Source organism: Pongo abelii, chromosome 13, assembly GCF_028885655.2.
Source record: "Pongo abelii isolate AG06213 chromosome 13, NHGRI_mPonAbe1-v2.0_pri, whole genome shotgun sequence".
NCBI classification, from domain to species: Eukaryota; Metazoa; Chordata; class Mammalia; order Primates; family Hominidae; genus Pongo; species Pongo abelii.
Window position 1 is genome coordinate 19,144,511 of NC_071998.2, and position 18,145 is coordinate 19,162,655.

The 18,145-nt window shown below is 45.3% G+C and overlaps 1 pseudogene; it reads right to left on the minus strand.

Annotated features, from left to right (window-relative positions):
- Positions 1–7,605: 7,605 nt before the first annotated feature.
- On the minus strand, positions 7,606–7,704 carry LOC112135004 (U6 spliceosomal RNA; annotated as a pseudogene).
- Between the last annotated feature and the right edge of the window lie 10,441 nt (positions 7,705–18,145).

Genomic DNA, 18,145 nt, shown 5'->3' on the forward strand with positions numbered 1-18,145 from the left:
ACATCCAGCCCCGGAGCCAGGAAGAGATGCTTCTCCCAGGTGCCTGCGCAGAGAGCCCGCAGCGGCCCGGGCTCAGCCGCTTCTGTGTCCTGAGATCTGATCACCCCATTTAAAAGGAAGCATGACTCGTCAATTAAGTGTGATGAACTCTGGAGTACAGAATAGAAACAACTTCATTTTTAAATATTTTCTGCTGGACTTCTCAGAGTCACTAGCATGCTAATCTGCATCAGAACTCTCCAAAGGCCCAGTGTGGTCAGTGTGCAGAGCAGGAGGCAGGCTCTGGGGCCAGCCAGCCCGCAGGCTTCCTGGTGAGAGTGCCAGGCAGTGCCTCGAGCTGGAGACCTCAGACAAGTCGCTTAACCTCTCGGTGCCTCCATTCCCTCCTTCCTAAAGCACCTACCTCATAGGGCTGCTGTGAACATTAGGTATGCACAGTGCTTGAAGGGCACTGGAAACAAACAGTCTGCAATAAATGCTAGCTATTAACATTTTAGCATTAACGTCTAGAGTGTCCTCTTTCCATCCTTGCCCCGTCTGAGGACTGCTGTCTTCCTGACTGGAATGCAAGCTCTTCTGCATTCTGTTTGCACTCGGATGTGTCTGGCCTCCACACTGTCCTCTTACGCCTGCTGGGGTTCTAGGTGGATGGGCTGCAGTCCCAGCGCCAGGATGGGGCATTCCTGTGGGGCTGCTCTTCTCCCCTGAGGTTTACTCAGGGCTGGCGTTCAGAGCACTTTTGTTTTTTCAGCCTCGGAATGTTGTTTTTTATTGGAATGGTGCACCCTGGAGTAACAAGAGTAAATGGAGGTGTTTGGCATCCCTGACCCTACACGCCATGATCTCTTGGGGGAGGAAGAGGCAAGTGGGCAAGAGAGGGGGCTGTTGGCACTTGAATTGCAGTTCAGAAGGACCCCTCCGTGGTGGTGGTCTTAAACACAAGACACCCTGCCTGTGAACTTCTGGCAAAGGATCCTTATTTTAAACAGCGTTTGTTTGGTTTTGGCAGGGCTGCATCCCCCTACGCCCACCCCCATACCAAAATATGGAACAGTTCTTCCAGGGAGAAAATTCTTACCTCTTCAGACACCTACTTGATGCCCCAGAGCATCGCCCCCTGTGCAATAAATATGGAACTGGCTCCTTAAGAGTCACGTCCATTTCCAGGCACAGGTGTCCCTGGAGGCCTCCTTGCACTTGAGCCAATGATGATGCCTCAAGGTCAAATCAAAGCTGAACCTTCTCATGGCCTAGCACTAGAAAAGTGGCCAAGTCAGGAGGGCACATTGCCCTCCTTTATCCTTAAGCCCTTTCTTGGAAGACCACTGGACAACATATTAGAATGCAAGAACTCTCCCACTAGGTGAGCACCAAAGACAGAGCAATGTGGTTGGCGGGCAGGCTGCGGAATGTTTCCTGTTATTCTGATATTAATATTTCTAATGTGGCTTTCCTCTGCTTGGCATTTGCCTGGATTCTTTCTCCATCTCTCTATTTTCCACTGTCCTGCGTTGTACACAAGGATGACGCACTGTGGGTGAACATCACCCTTTGCTTCTACTAACTGCCTACTCAGCCACATGTGGGACAGCAAAATGCTCCCAAGTGCAGCACAGGACAGGGTTCCTGCTGGGTTCCTTGTGTGCCTCTATCTGTGATGCTGAGTGGGCGTCTGGGGACCCAGAGAGGTCACTTTAATTCGCATGTTTCATCTTTCCCCTGTCAAATCATGTCTGGGAGAACCAGGCCAAGAGATTGAGTTTGGGTGCTAAAATTTGGTTAAAAAATAAATAAAAGAGGTTAAAGAGCTAACTTTTTACCAACTATGGCCTGATAACATTTCTCTTCCAAGACTTTTCCCAGGACTGAATTCCAATTTTTAAGCAAATATGTAGTAATTAGCAGTCAACAGTTTACATGCATCTATCCATTGTGGAGCAGTGGGTGGGAGAGTGGCTAATAAAGAAACAGAAATCTGCAAATCTGGCTTTCACTGGTTGCTTGCTGGGACTGTGACCAAGACTCAAATACAAATAGCCAATTGTTATTCATAGAGCCTGCGGATTAAGTGCATGGGCTGTGGTGTCAGGCAGATCTGGGAGCTAATCTCAGGGCTGCCACTTATTAGCACATTATCTAACTTCTGTAAGCATTAAACGTCAGTTCCACACCTTCAGTATGGGGCAATAATTCTACTTCACAGGAATTTGGGGAGGATGGAATAAGAAAATCCACCTTATCTACTGTAAAGTCAGAGACTTGGTTCATGTGGAGACGTCACTGGGAGAATGAGGAGTCAGGCCTCACAGTGAAGGGGATGTTTTATATATCAGAGAAGGCTGGCATCCAGAATGTCCTGAGGGTCATAAAGGAGAAGCAGATAACTGAGTGGAGGAATGAACAAAGGAACCAAATGGACAGTTTTCAGAGGAGCATACTCAGGTGGCCATGGAACACAGGAGTGTTCAACCTCACTGACAATGGAAAATGCCAGGCAAAACACAGAGAGCTGCCATATACACCCACAGGACAGCTAATGTGAGGACAACTGGCAACATCCCATGTTGGAGAGAGTATGAAGCATGGGACTGTGAACTGGTGCAGCCACTTTGGAAAATGACTCAGCTTTGTCTATTGGAGTGGAGGATGCTGCACATGGCCTGTGGCCCAGCAGTTCCTGTGGGCATCAGGAGGCATGTGCAAGAGTGTTCAGAGCAGCACTGTTACCATGAGTTACAATAACTGTAATCTGGAACTGGCTCAGATATTATTCAGCAATAGAGTGGAGAGGTGGATCATTTGTCATGCAGCAGAATGTTAAATAGCAATGAAGATGAATGGATCACAGCTCTATGCAGCAGGATGGATGAATTCCAGATATTGAGCAGAAAAAGCTGGACACAACACATACATCCCATATATTTGAAATTCACAAAATGCAAGACAAAATTCAACTTTGGAGATGCATATTTGGTGATTGGCAATCAAAAGCAACAGGGAAGTGATTACCTACATTTCATGAGGAAAGAGGGGCTAGTGGCAAGGAAGGGGGATGGATGTGATTTCTGTGATGCTCGCCATATAGCATTTCTTTTTTAATTTAAGTGATGGTATACCAATATTTGCTTTTGATAATTTACTCAATTGTGTGTTTTTGCTTTGTAAACTATTTCTGTTATGTGTGCGCCATATTTCACAATAAAAAGGCTAAAAAAAGAAAATGCACGTCAAACCTTTAGCACTGTATAAGTTCTCATTAAATGAGATACTTATTTGTTTCAAGAATATTAACCTGGAGATGTTTAATTAGAACTGCAAAACTAGGAAGTGTTTCAAACTGGCAGCCTTTCTAGTTGTAAAAGTAAAGAGTGAGACATAAGGTGCCTGGCCCAAGAATGCATCTGGAGACACAGCCATAGAGCCACCTTTCCTGGAGATGTTAATCAAACTAGCAGGTTGCAGGCAAATGCAAGGTACTGTGCTCTGCAAGGCCACACCCAGCAGAGCCCAGGAGAATCACCTAGCCTGAGAGGCAAGAATTTTTGAGGGTGGAGACAGCATGGGCATTTTATTAAACCTCCCTGATGATCCTAACCTGCAGCCAGGATTGCGGAACCTGCACTAGTGCTGAGGTAGGAGGTGAAAGCTGCTGTCAGAGGCCCCCAAGGAGAACAGCTATTCCACGGGTGGAGCAGAAGGTCCTTTAGCAGACCCTGAGCTGACAGTTTTGTGCAGCAGGCTGAGAGGAGTAGAAATGGGGGCGGCTGATCCCCAACTCTGCCTCCTCTGAATGAAAAGTTGAGAGAAATTGGTTTCTTGAGACAGCAGCACTTCTGTGTTCATGAATCTGTCCTTTGTCCCTTTTAAGGATTGATCCTGGGATTAATTTTTCAAAGAAGGGCACTGACATCACTTGGCTCAGCATCATCCTGGATAGCAGGCCACATACTGGATGCACAGACACCAATGGTTGCAAATATGATTTTCAGACCTGAGAAATTCTGACTTTTTAACTACTTAAAAAAGAAAAGTTACAAGGCGTTTCAATGATACAACAATAAATGAAAATGCTGGTTTATACATTTATGAGTCTTTCTCAAAACACATATGCCTCTAGAGACAAAAGACATGGTATGAAATGAAGTTAAGAGAGACAGATCTCACGTGAGGGATGCGTGTCACACATCCCCCTCTCATCCGTTTATTGTGAAATACGGCACACACATCCAGGACCACAGGACCTCTGAGCAGGCTCATGATGCCTCTTCCCCTGCCGGGAGTGCAACCTTTCTGGACTGCTATAACCTACAATTTTGATTTTAATCACCCAGAGTTAGCAGCAGACTCCACAGATTAAAGGGCAGGATACCCAACAAGATTGCTCTTATTTCAGATGCCAGCCACAAGTTTTGAGATCCCCATGCCTCCCACATTTCTGACCAAATGCTGTAAGATCAGGAGGTTCCCATAACTCCCCTCAGTTTTAGTAATTTACTAGAATGGCTGACAGAATTCAGGAAAGCACTATGCTTAGGAATAACAGTTTTATTATAAAGGAAGGTGCAGGAGGTTTATTATATTGGAGGTGCATCACAAACCACAAAGTGCCACTGAGCTTCAATGTCCAGGTTTTATCGGAGTTTCTCTGTGAAGGTATCATTGACTGAAACATTGGCCATGTGTATGAACTCAGCCTTCAGCTCTCCTCCCCTCCTTGGCGGCCAGGCTGGCTGAAAGCCCCAACCCTGTAATCACATGTCTGGTCTTTATGGTGACCAGCCGCATTCTGAGTCATCTTGTTAGGTAAACTAAGACAGTCAAATGACTCAGGAAATTCCAAGGATTTAAAGTCTCCCTCCCAGGAACTAAGTACAATGGCTAGTCAGATTCTTTATGATCCAACAAGCCTTATACTCTGGGATACCATGTCCAGAAAGAGAAAAATAGGATCCTGCCATCTCAAAGACAGCTTTCGTCTAAGAGCCATACGTAAGAGAGTATTTAAGCCAGCCTTGATATGAAACAGAGCTCTAAATAGAACAAATGCTCAAATTCAGAATGTTCTATATAAAGTAAAATGCTGTTAATTGGCAAGTGTGACGCTTCCTGCCACCCCATAGGCTGTGGGCTCATGGGAAAGATCCAAGCAGTTTGGAGAACACCTACCTGACCAGCACTAACCTAAGGAGTTTGTATAAATCTAAATTACAATGTAGCAATTTATAGTCAGGAATATTTTGATTAGGCAATTCAGAATCCTTGTACCAGCCTGTTAATGCCTTCTTCCGTCTGCAGCAAAGCCAACAAGCAGAGCAAATGTATAAGAGAATGGTGCTCGGTGAGTGTGGAATTGGAGCATTGCAGAACACCACACATTCTCACTTTGGAGCCCTTTTCCAATACTCTGGGTGCACGACTTACCTTCATTTTCAAAACAGAATGTTGTCCTTAGATAGGCTTATCATATTTGTTTATGTGCAACCTTACATATATCATGTTGTGTTTCCTTGAGGACACATCAAGATCATCTTGGTTGACCTTCACAGATTAACAAGTTTCTTTCAGTACATGTTTACCCTTAAATGTGAGAGTGAGTCATTGCTAAAAATGGTTTATCTCATATTCTTATCCAGTTCTGAATCAATTATGATCAGCCACTTTTAAAGGGTTAAATTTCTGAAGTTACCCCAGAATTTGGCCTGAATGCTTCTGTACATAGTATGAAGACTTCATCTGTTGGCATAATTAAAAAGCCGTCCTTCATTCTAGCCAATGTTTACTCCTCCAGGCATGTGTGACTAATTGCAGGCATTTATTACATGCTTAGTGGTCTGGGTGGTATGTCCTAAATGTTGTTTTCTTGATATTTGATTGTTCAGTCGAAGCCTTTATACATCTTTCAGCAGCAGAGCATGAATAAAGAATGATGTTCCTTCACAATGGCACTAGGGTGGGCCCAGGGATTGCAGAGGAATTGGAGTGAGGGAGGAGGACAGAAGCTCACAAATACAAGGCTACTTCTGCCTCTGATGGATCTCAACTGGGTATGATTTGTTTGTTTGTTTGTTTTTGCTTTGTTTTGTTTTGTTTTTTGAGACACAGTTTTGCTTTTGTTGCCCAGGCTAGAGTGCAATGGCACAATATCGGCTCACTGCAACCTCCACCTCCCGAGTTCAAGCAATTCTCCTGCCTCAGCCTCCCAAGTAGTTGGGACTACAGGCATGCACCATCATGCCTGGCTAATTTTTTGTATTTAGTAGAGACGGGGCTTCACCATGTTGGTCAGGCTGGTCTTGAACTCCTGACCTCAGTGATCCACCGGCATCAACCTCCCAAAGTGCTGGGATTACAGGCGTGAGCCATCACACCCAGCCTGTATGTTTTCATTTTCCAAGATTGTTAAATGAAATGGCAGCTGTTCCAGAGAATCAAGCCCTGCAACTGAAGCAACATTTAGCTTCAATCACTCAGCACAGTGTCTGCCTCATAAGCTGATGTTTCAGAAGTGCTCTGAGAGCTGCCCACCCTGGGGTCTACAGGACCCAGAGTTGGACACATGGTTAATTGGCAGACCTAAAATACCAACATGCCATGGACAGTCCAGTCAGGATGCTGTCATGAGGCCAGTGTGGTTTCTTTGGGAGCAGCCTTTCAGAAGAAGAAGAGATAATTTTTGTCAGCTGCCCTGGGAGCAGGCCGGGCTGCTGCATGTGGCAGATGGGGTGTTCCATCTGTTTTCTCTCGGGAGTGGTCCTGAGTCCTCACATGTCCCGTGACAGACGTGCCTCAGAAAACAGTGCAGTACATAAGCGGGTAGAATCACCAGAGACTCCAACAGAAATTAGTGCAGGCCTTAGTGAGCCCTGAGTCAACGACCCGTGCACAGGATCTTCCCCCACTGGCAGCTGCAAACCTCACTGAGGCACAAACTCAACACCATGCCCAAAACAAGCACCTTTATCCATCCTCCAACCCCTTCTCTCTGTGCTTCCTGCCCCAGTTACTGGCACCACCGTCCACCCAGAAACATGGAGATCCATCCCAGCGAGTCCCTTCTCTCACCCCCAGAGCAACCCATCAACAAGTTCAGACATTTGTTCTCCAACTTTTCTCAAATCTACCCACTTTTCTACATCTCAACTCCAGCACCTTACTCCAAGTGACAGCCATCTCTCTCCTGAACAACTCTGACCGCTTTCTACCTGGTCAGCTACATTCACTGCCCCTCCAACCACTCTCACCCTGGTCGAGGGGGATTTTTTTTTAACATAAATTATGTCACTGCCTTAATAAAAGCTTTTCAGTAATCTTTCACTGGCCTTGAGACAAAGACCGATAACCAGGTTCTGCAATTCCAGTCTCATCTTGGGCCACACGCCACCCCACGAATCTCAGCACACAAGTCCTGGCTGCGGGGTTTCCTCTCGGTCCACTAACACTTGGAACTGATGCTCCCTCTGCCTGCAACGGGGCTTTTGTAACTCCACCCATTCTCTCTTTTTAAAAAATGTGATATATTTTATAACATACATAACATAAGAAGTACCAGTTTAAGCACTGTAAGTGTACAGTACAGTGCCATTTAATGCCTTCACATTGTTGTGCAGAAATATGAAATGCTTCATGAGTCCTCCTTGCACAGGGGCCATGAGAATCTTTCCTGAATTGCTCCAATTTTAGTATATATGTTGCCAAAATGAGCACCCTACCCGCTTTTGTCTATAAACTTTGACTCATTTTTGGATTTTGGCTTAAAAGTCACTTATTCAGAGAAGGCTTCAAAACCAGGCTCGGTGCCCCATCACTCATCGCCTTGGCTTCACAGCACTTGGTGGCAGTGATGTGATGGTCGGATTGGTGTCTGTTCCTCTTACTAGACTGCAGGCTCCATGCAGGCAACACTTAGGCCTGGAGGGTGTAAGGCACATGGTTGGGTTCCATATATCCTAGTTCAATGAACAATGCTTGAATGAATGAAGAAATGCAGTTCTACCCCCAGTGAAAACAACCCTTGACATCATTATAGAAAATCATGTGGTTCTATGGTGTCTTAAAAGCTATTCCAGAGTAGGATCTTGGCTTCACCTTTCAAAAACCAAAATGCATAGTGAAGTGTCTTTTCTCCATTTTCTCAAACAGAAGAGCAATTTTCCTCCAACCATTAATTTGGGCTTCATCTCCTACAAAAGAGGAAGCCACCTGGTAGTTTCTAAATGGTAGGTTTTCCATTGATTTTGTTCATCAAAGTTTCAAAACTAGCGAATCTAGAACCAGACTTCTGAAGCAGTTTGTAATTTCTGAAAGCTAATGTGAAGTGGAACGTCTTTTTTTTTTTTTTTTTTTTTTGAGACAGAGTCTGACTCTGTTGCCCGGGCTGGAGTGCAGTGGTGCGATCTTGGCTCACTGCAAGCTCCGCCTCCTGGGTTCACGCTATTGTCCTGCCTCAGCCTCCCGAGTAGCCGGGACTACAGGCACCTGCCACCATGCCCTGCTAATTTTTTATATTTTTTTTTTTAGTGGAGAAGGGGTTTCACCGTGTTAGCCAGGATGGTCTCAATCTCGTGACCTCATGAATTGCCCACCTCAGCCTCCCAAAGTGCTGGGATTACAGGCGTGAGCCACCGCGCCTGGCTGGAGCTTCTTTTACAGTAAGACACTCAGCCTGATCGTCCCCACCATGTCTGCAGAGAAGCACTCTCTCACCCATCGGGGATTGAGTGTGGAACATGCAGATGGGTCTCCCTGGAACCGGAAGTGTGTCTGCCCCCGCCAAGTTCATGAAAAACTCAGTCATGCTGGACTCTAGGACGCCCTGCTATGGGGCCAGATGGGGTGGATCTAGGATTTCATAGGACCAAAGACTCAACCCAGAGTTAGAGCAAGAATAGGTAACATTCACTCATGCGACCATTCACACTGTGTTACTCATAACACCAGGAGTAAGAGATGAACCTCATCTGCATCCACAATAGCATCCTAAGGGGATAACATTCAGAGGTCAAGCAGCTGGCCCAAGAGGCTTTCAAGGAGTGCTGGGCCAGATTTGTTATCTGATTTTAGTACTAAAACTCTTGTGCTTTTCACTCCACTTTGCTCCATATGGCATTCACCACTGCATTTTTAGAAGCAACTTCCACTATAATGGCACCCTCAAAGTGGCATAAAGATCTGGTCATTTGTACCATGGGCAAAGCCATACGAAGTAGAAAGATGTGTGCCCTATGACTGTAAGGCCTTTTAATGTGACTGAACACTCAGATTTGACCACACACTCTGTGGTTGTTCAGCGTGTGTAGACTCTCTGGCTGATCAAAAGCCTGAGAGGAGGCAGCACATGATGAGCAGGACTACCCGGTAATGCTAAGCCCCTAAAAAGTCCTGGTCCCATGAGCCGTGCCCCAGGCTCTGCCACGACTGTTAGGAGTGTCTTGTGTAAACATCATCTTGAAGCTGGAGTCTATTTTGGCTTTCTGCAGTTTCACTTAATCTTGAGGGGAAAAGCAAGGATGCCCTCTGCCTCCATGCATAGATTCCCATAAGCTGGGTCCCCTGGGCTTCCTCTAAATCCTGCCTGTCCCCACCCTCCTCATGGAGATCCCAGTGAAGAACACGCTAATCTCTTGGAGCAAGTGAGGAATGAAACGCATAAGTCTCCCACTGCAGGATCAGGGCATGCTGAGATAACCCCTCCAGCTCTTGGCCCAGGAGGTGATAAAAGAGACACCTGCCATGAAGTCACCAGCTGAAACCTCCACCCTTGTCCCTCAGCACCCCTGTCCAGCCTTGGCCCTCAGCATCGCCGTCCAGCCTTGGCCCCACTGAGCCAATGGTTCCAGTGACCCTAAACATCCCACAGTTCCATATCTCCCATCTCCCCATGAGGCTTCCCTGCTTTCTGTCGACAAAGCTGCCTTTCATCACTTCTGTGGCATGTTCCCCTCCATGCACCCTCCATGACCCTCGCCTCCTCTGCCCTTGGCCACAGCTCGTTCCCCTCCATGTCAGCTGTCAGACTCCAACTGCAGCAGCCCTTGAGGCACTCAGCTTTATTCACACAGCAACACAAACACACATCCCCCCAAACTTTTGTTCTCTGCCTCCTTTTAGGTTTTCCAAAGCTCCTTTGTTTGAAAAAGAAATCTTCCTAGGACTCCCTCATCTTACCTCCATAGTCTCATCTTCCGCCAGATTCCAAGAAGACTTCAAACCATTTGGAGTGTGGGGTAAGTGTTTTATAATGGTTTCTGTTCTTTTCGTGATTGCTAAAAAGTCATTTTCACCATCATTGTAATTATTATTTACTCTTGATTTCCACTCTGATCCCTACTTATACAATTATTTCTCCTGACATAAAAACCTTCTGCTTTTGTGTCCCTTTAAATTAATGGTTTTATTGTTGAATCTTAACTTTGTCCCCTTAAGAATAGTTTCCAGTGAGTTCTGCATTTTACAGTCTGTATCTGCTCATTTTTCCTTTCAGGTGTGTGTTTTCTCACATGATGACTTCACATGAGGACACACTGTAAGTGTAAAGGCATCCAAGAACATGCTATGGTTGGGGATCACATCTCCCTGAGGCACAGAGGACGGCTCTGTTTGTTCAGGTATTTATTCCTATTCATTGACTCTTCCTTGCTCTTCGGGCAAAATCGATGCCCTTAGAAAACCACCAGAGGACCAGGCAGAGTGGCTCGCGCCTGTAATCCCAGCACTTTGGGAGGATGAGGTGGGAGGAACCCTTGAGCCTGGGTGGTCGAGACTGCAGTGAGCCATGATCGTGCCACTGCACTCCAGCCTGGGTGACAGAGCAAGACCCTGTCTCAACAATAACAACAAAAAGAGCCACCAGTGGTTGTAGAGAAATGCTAATGATTTTTTAAGGGGAAATTCTTAAGTGCAACTAATCCATTATCAGGTGCTTACTTATTTCTAGCACCTATAGTTTAAACAATTTTATTATTATTATTTTTTTTTTTGAGAGAGAGAGTCTCACTCTGTTGCCCAGGCTGGAGTGCAGTGGAGAGATCTTGGCTCACTGCAAGCTCCACCTCCCAGGTTTATGCTGTTCTCCTGCCTCAGCCTCCCGAGTAGCTGGGACTACAGGCATCTGCCACCACGCCTGGCTAATCTTTTGTATTTTCAGTAGAGACAGGGTTTCACCGTGTTAGCCAGGATGGTCTCGATCTCCTGACCTCATGATCCACCCTCCTCGGCCTCCCAAAGTGCTGGGATTACAGGCATGAGCCACTGCGCCCGGCTCCATTTTACTATTAAAATTATTCATGACCATGCATTTTAGAGGGCTCACTTAACAAACTTACTGTTGAAATTGCAGAAGTGGAAAGGTGGGAAAGCAGCATTGAGGAGGAACAGCACATGGAACTGGAAGCAACCATGCAACTTTCTTTAAGCTAATCTGAAAGGGCAGTGCCCAGCTACAAAGTTGGGCATTGTGTTGGGAATTAACTTGTCTTTCTGTACTGAGTTAAGTAAGGAGAAGGGTTGCTGTGCTCTTCCATGTAGAGCATTTGGTGGTGGGGGGGGGGATCTGAGTCTTCTAACAACAGCAACACAAGCTCTGACCAGTTCCTAAAGTGGAAGATGCCCTCAGCCCAGCGGCCAGCATGGGAGGCAGCTGGAATGATGGGGATGCTGTGCTCATCAAACCCTCTGTCATTTGGTGAGTTCAAACCTGACTTCCTACTGCTTCAAGAGCATAAATCAGAAGAGGATTTATAAGGACTTGATATCTAGCTTAGAAGAACAAAGACCAAAATACAACCATTCAGAGGCTTTTCCTTCTTCCTTCTCACACTGTCACTTTGGCAAAAGAGGCCTCAGTTGTCATGCTTGGTTCGCTATCCTGGGAAAATTCCTTAGAATGTCACTTTCTTATGGCTGCTGCATTCTTAGTATTTTATTCCAAAGTCACCCACATTCTCCAGATGTAGAAGCTTTGGGGCCCAAAAGTGAAAAGGGGCATCTAGAAAATGAACAACATAACATTACTTGCATTTTTACATGTTCAGGACTTGGTATGTTTTAATTTACATAATGCCTTATATATAGCACTTGAAGCTTGTTTTGCAGAGTAGAATAAAAGATATATAAAACTTTTAACATTTCAATCATTCCCAGTCATGAAGCATCCAATTCAAACATAATCACTAACTCTGAAGACAAGGATTATCCATGGCTGTGTAACAAATTACCCCCAAAACTCTCCAGCTTAAAACAACCATAAACACTTATTACCTCTGAAAGTTTTCTGTGGGGCAAGGATTTATGAGCAGCTTCCCTGGGTGGTTCTGGTTCAGGCTGTCTCATGAGGCTACAGTCAAAAAGTCAGGACTGCCGGGGCCTGATGACTTGAATGGCTAGAGAATCTACTTGCACATTGGCGAGCTCACACAGCCAGCACAATGCTGCTGGTTGCTGGTGTGAGACCTCAGTTCCTCATCAAGCGTGCGTCTCCCCAAGGCTGCTTGAGACTCTTCATGTCATGGCGGCTGCCTTCCCACAGAGTGGTCACCCTGGCAGACACAGAACCAGGTGGAAGCTGCATCCTTTTGATGGTCTAGTCTCAGAAGTCACATGGCCTCACTTCCACCACCTTTATTCACTAGCGGTGAGTCACTAAGTTCAGCCCATATTCAAGGGGAGGGAGTTACAGTCCACATTTTGAAAGGAGGAGCATCAAATAATTTGCAAACATGTTTTGAAACCATCAGTGGTTATATTTTCATGCCAATGATTTTAAACATTATAACTTATTTTGAAGTACATTTATACCAAGTAAAATTCACAAACCTTAAGTGTAAAGCTTAGTGACTTTTCACATGAGTAAATGCCTGTGTAACCATCACCTAGATCAATATATGGAATGTTTTAAACACCTCAGAAAGTTCCATCATGTGAATCTCTGAATTTGAATGTTTTGTGTACACAGTTATCACCTGCAAATAAAGACAGCCTTAAGTTCTTCCTTTCTAGCCTTTGTAACTTTCATTTATTGTTGTTGACTTACTGTACTACCAAGGTTGAATAGAGCTGGTATGAGTGGGTATCCCTGTCTTGTTCTCAACTTAGGGGGAAATGTGTTCAGTATTTCATTGTATTTATCTGTAGAGTTTTTAATAGATAACTTTTATCAGATTGAGAAAGCTTTCTTCTGCTCCTAGTTTGATTGAGCTTTGGATATAGAAAAGTAAGTAGAATCACGACTCGCAATTTTGCTACTTCATCATAGCTTTAAGCATTTGCCAGAGTACTGTCTTTAGCTGTGAATGTTCTTTATCTAATTTATAAAAAAGAAAATTGTGCTAGGCCTACTCATGGAAAAATATTGTCCAGGCAGTCTTCAATCTCCAAATACGTTGATCTTCAAATGTGTATGTTTGTCAGTTCCTTGGGAATTGTGAGACTTTTTCACATGAAACCTTAGTTCTGCTCACTGCTTCAGTATTTAGGTCAATTCCAAAAGTCTATTTAATTACCTTATGCCCGAAGTATGGCTCTGTGCTATGGTGGTGGGGAGTGGGAGAGGGGTTTTGAAGAGAAATGGAAGGGAGAAGAGAGAAGAAGCCTAGGCACCAGCAGCACCAGGTGCAGCAGCATACAGAGAGTACAGTTCTCACAGCCAAAGACTCACAGAGCCACCCCAAAGCTGGGTGTGGCTGACATTTGTGAATTGGCGTTCTGTAACTCAGGGCTCTATAAATCTTGCCACATGTGGTGAGAATTTTTAAATATCTCAACACCCAATTCACATGGCTTTAAAAGCAATAAATTTTAAAACAAGAAAGTTTGAATGGCACTGACAAAGTGTCCTCAGATTCCTTATCACATTTACTCTTCAGTGCAGCCCTGTGAGGTTCACATCCAGGCCTCACGGTGGAGGACACTGAGGCTGGGAGACGATCCGGGTCTTGCCAGAGGTGCCACAGCTTGGCTTTGGTGCCCAGGACTGAGCCATAACTTAGGGCATGCGCTCTTTTCATTGTATTGTGTTGGCAACGATTGCCTAGCAGCTTTTTATATGGTTTTTAAAAATGACTGCAGCAGATGTGTCTGTGCTGAATGTAACTTAAGATGTTAGTTTGCTTCACGTAAACTGAAGCAGCTCATTCTCGGTCCCCAGCTTTTGGTCACGGTGCGTTTAGCCATTTGGCTGAACAAATGGACTGTTTCTTCCTCCTCCTCCTCTCAGCACATTCACCTTTTCAGCACAGAATTTTATGAATTCTGCTCCAGTTGTCCAGGTATAAGAGAGGGAGAAATCTGGAGAAGGAATACTAATTCTATAACTTGGCAAAGACTATCTGCCGTAAGCCTAATAGTCAATGAAAACCACTGAGCATACACATTCCATTTACATTTCCCATCGCCAAGTGCAAGGCCCTGCCTTGGGAACTTTTAGGGCCATAACTGTGGAGTTTCAGAGCGCAAGTCTCCATTTACTAGTTAGTCCTTAATGTAGATGTTTGGACCACTCTTGTTTTTAAAGTGGCAAAACACACACCAGAACACTGTCGAGCATACACGTTTTGGATGTCAGATTGATTTTCAGGCAGGCAGTGGTCTGCAAAGCTGGAGAGGAGTGGCCCAGTGCAGTGGCTCACACCTGTAATCCCAGCACTTTGGGAGGCCGTGGCGGCTGGATCACTTGAGGTCAGGAGATGGAGACTATCCTGGCTAACACGGTGAAACCTCGTCTCTATTAAAAATACAAAAAATTAGCCGGACGTGGTGGCAGACGCCTGTAGTCCCAGCAACTCAGGAGGCTGAGGCAGGAGAACCGCGTGAACCTAGGAGACGGAGCTTGCAGTGAGCCAAGATTGCGCCACTGCACTCTAGCCTGGGCGACAGAGTGAAACTCCGTCTCAGAAAAAGAGAAAAAAAAAAGAAAAGCTGGCAGAGGAGCTCCTTTGGATAGAGGACACTTCAACGTTGATGGGGGTGGGGTTCCCCAGCTCCCTCCAGAGTGAAAACCCCGTGTACCACAGGGCACTTCCGTGAGCCGGAGGAGAATGGCACCAGGGAGCAGCAGGGCCTGGTGAGCCCATCACAGAGGGAGCCTGCGGTTTCAGTGGCGACCACAGATCGGGCTGAAGGGCTGGTCCGAGGGCAGCTGGCTCTGCTGGGTGTGGCCAGTGTCTCTGAGGGGTACAGACCCAGCAAAGGGGCAGCAGGGCCCTCAGCACTCACATAACAAGCGCTGACCTCTGGGGAAGGCAGACTCACATTTCCTCAAGGTTTTCTATTTGCACCAGATGAACTCAGTGTCAAATATGAAAGGGCATCTTTCCAAGGGCCATTAAGAGAGTCTCATTTACTGTGTAAACAAGGACAGAAGGCATCAAAGCCGGCATGCCATTATTCCTTGGCTTCTGAACGTTCGAGTGGAACTGCTTGTCCCGTGATTACTGTTAGCATTAAAATATTGGTTGGATTGTCCCATGAACATGAAAGTTTACAGCAAAGAGTGATTTTTCCAAAAGAGGAGCTGCAACAGTATTTGAGTTCCGCTTCTACATCCTTAATTTTCTGAGCTTCCCTCAGAAAATCGGCAGAGTGGGTAGGATTCAGAAGGCTTTTTCAGGACTTCGATTAATCTGAATTTTTTTTTTTCAGCTCCCTTAGAGATTTATTTTGAAGTGCCCCCGCCATGACTTTTCTGCCAGCCTGTGTGGCTTTCAAACCTGCCCACCAAGTGTTTAGGGGTGAGTCATTTTCCCACAGGTAGGAGGGTAAGAAGAGTCTCTAGCCCCCACGGGGAGGGTCAAGAGAGCAAACACGAGAGAGGACTTGGTCCTTACCAGAGGTCGCCTCCAAAAAAGTGAGGCGTTCCAGTGATCATTCCCTGACTGATGACTTCCTGAGCTATTTTCTCCAGTAAACAAAGTCTCTATGATATATCACAGGAAATGAATTTTAGACTTTCTTTCACCAAACATTTCTTTTATTGTTTTCCAGTAACATTTGCATTGTTTTACCCTGATCTCATCTAGTCACCATTTGTGACATTTTTTCAAGCCTCGGTTCACCTTTTTTTCATGTCCCCTTCTGGTCCTTTGAGATAACAATTTCAGAATTTTGCCGTTCTGCTATGAGGCCTGTGTCTATTTGCGTGAGAAGAATTCCATGTGGAGGAGGTGAGGGCCCAGTTGTTTGCTTTGGAGAAGCCCATGACTGTTCATTCGTCTGAGGCCCTGCCTATGCCAAGTGTATAGAGTACTTTCATGTGACATGTACAGCTCTTCCAGCTGAGCATAAAAGCAGGCTCCTCACCCTTTTATCAAATAATTAACTCAGAACTTTAACCAAGACAGATACAAGTATCTTAAGACCTGAATTTATTTTTTAATTTACTAGACATTGTGTTTTGTGTACTAATTACAGTGTATAATTAAAGAACAGTGTAGGGTTGGCTAACATAGAAGGTGGTTAAACTCTGGTGCAGAATACCCTCTCAGTAAATTTTTAAAGGGCATGGGTTGTGGTTGAGTGATATGGAGAAAAGTCCTGGCCTTTGATTCCTATTACTACTTCTCATCTCTTGCTCTTATTTACTGTTTTGGGCTGTTCATGAAAGGGATTTTTTTCTACTCCCCGGCTCTTGCTCATAGATAATTCAATAATAGTTAAGTCATAAGTATCTTAAATGAGAAAAGTTTATTCCTATTTAGATTTCTAATTACTCCGCAGAATTTGAATTCCACATAATTTGAGATTGCTTTAAGAATCCACTAATAACCAGTGCTGGAGTGCTCTCTCATCACTAATAATGGGGCACTAAATGTCAAATGTTCATCTAGTGATTTATGCTTATTTCACAGCTTTCCTTAATTGCTTTTTACATAAATCTGAGAAATAGTGATTAAAGTATTGCAGGCTTTGGCACATTTATCATTAGCTTGTAGTATCTTCTGATACAGCGTTAAGTGCTTGGCTAACAGAGATGAAGCAGTGCTTTAGTCACAGGGCTTGCCCTGCCGTGGAGAAGGCTCTGTTCCCAGAAGGGAATGGCCAGTGGTGCAGACTGTCCCTGTCTCAGAAGAGCCCATCCATTTCCTGGGAATTCGTAACCCACAGCAAGAAACATCACCTTCTAATTTTCCTATGGGATCATACCCACTAGATACAAATGATAATGCAATATCCTTTGCTGTTTTAATTTTTAAAATACTGAATGCTCAGGCTGGGCGCAGTGGCTCACACCTGTAATCCCAGCACTTTGGGAGGCTGAGGTGGGTTGCTCAAAAGGTCAGGAGTTCGAGACCAGCCTGGCCAATATGATGAAACCCTGTCTCTACTAAAAATACAAAAACTAGCCACGTGTGGTGGTGCACACCTGTAATCCCAGCTACTTGGGTGGCTAAGGCAGGAGGATCACTTGAACCAGGGAGGTGGAAGCTGCAGTGAGCCGAGATGGTGCCACTGCACCTCAGCCTGGGAGACACAGAGAGACTCCAAAGAAAAAACAAAACACTGAATGCACGAGAAATGGGATCAGCCCTCAGTTTCTTCTCATACTTTGGCCCTAAAGCCCTGGTAACTGTGAAAACTGCTTCTGAGGATGGAATGAGCAGGATCTTTGAACTAAAAAGCACTAGCAAATGTGTGGTGTCTGCTCTGTGGCATTCTCTTTCTGAGAACGTGTCCTCCTGCCCCAATCTGGCTGTCTCTTGTCTTGGAGGGTCATACAAGAGGTGGAGGGTCATGGAAAGAATTGGTCCCATCTTTATAGATGTTCTTTTTCCGGAAAATGAGGAAAAACTACAGTTTTTTTGGTTTGTTTTGTTTTTGAGACAGAGTCTCACTCTGTCACCCAGGCTGGAGTGCAGTGGCGCGATCTCGGCTCACTGCAAGCTCTGCCTGCTGGGTTCACGCCACTCTCCTGCCTCAGCCTCCCGAGTAGCTGGGACCACAGGCGCCTGCCACCACGCCTGGCTAATTTTTTGTATTTTTTTTTTAGTAGAGACAGGGTTTCACTGTGTTAGCCAGGATGGTTTCGATCTCCTGACCTTATGATCCACCTACCTCGGCCTCCCAAAGTGCTGGGATTATAGGTGTGAGCCACCAAAAACTATGTTTTTAAACATCCTGGAATGATAATTCATAATGGAATGGAGAAAAAAGAAAG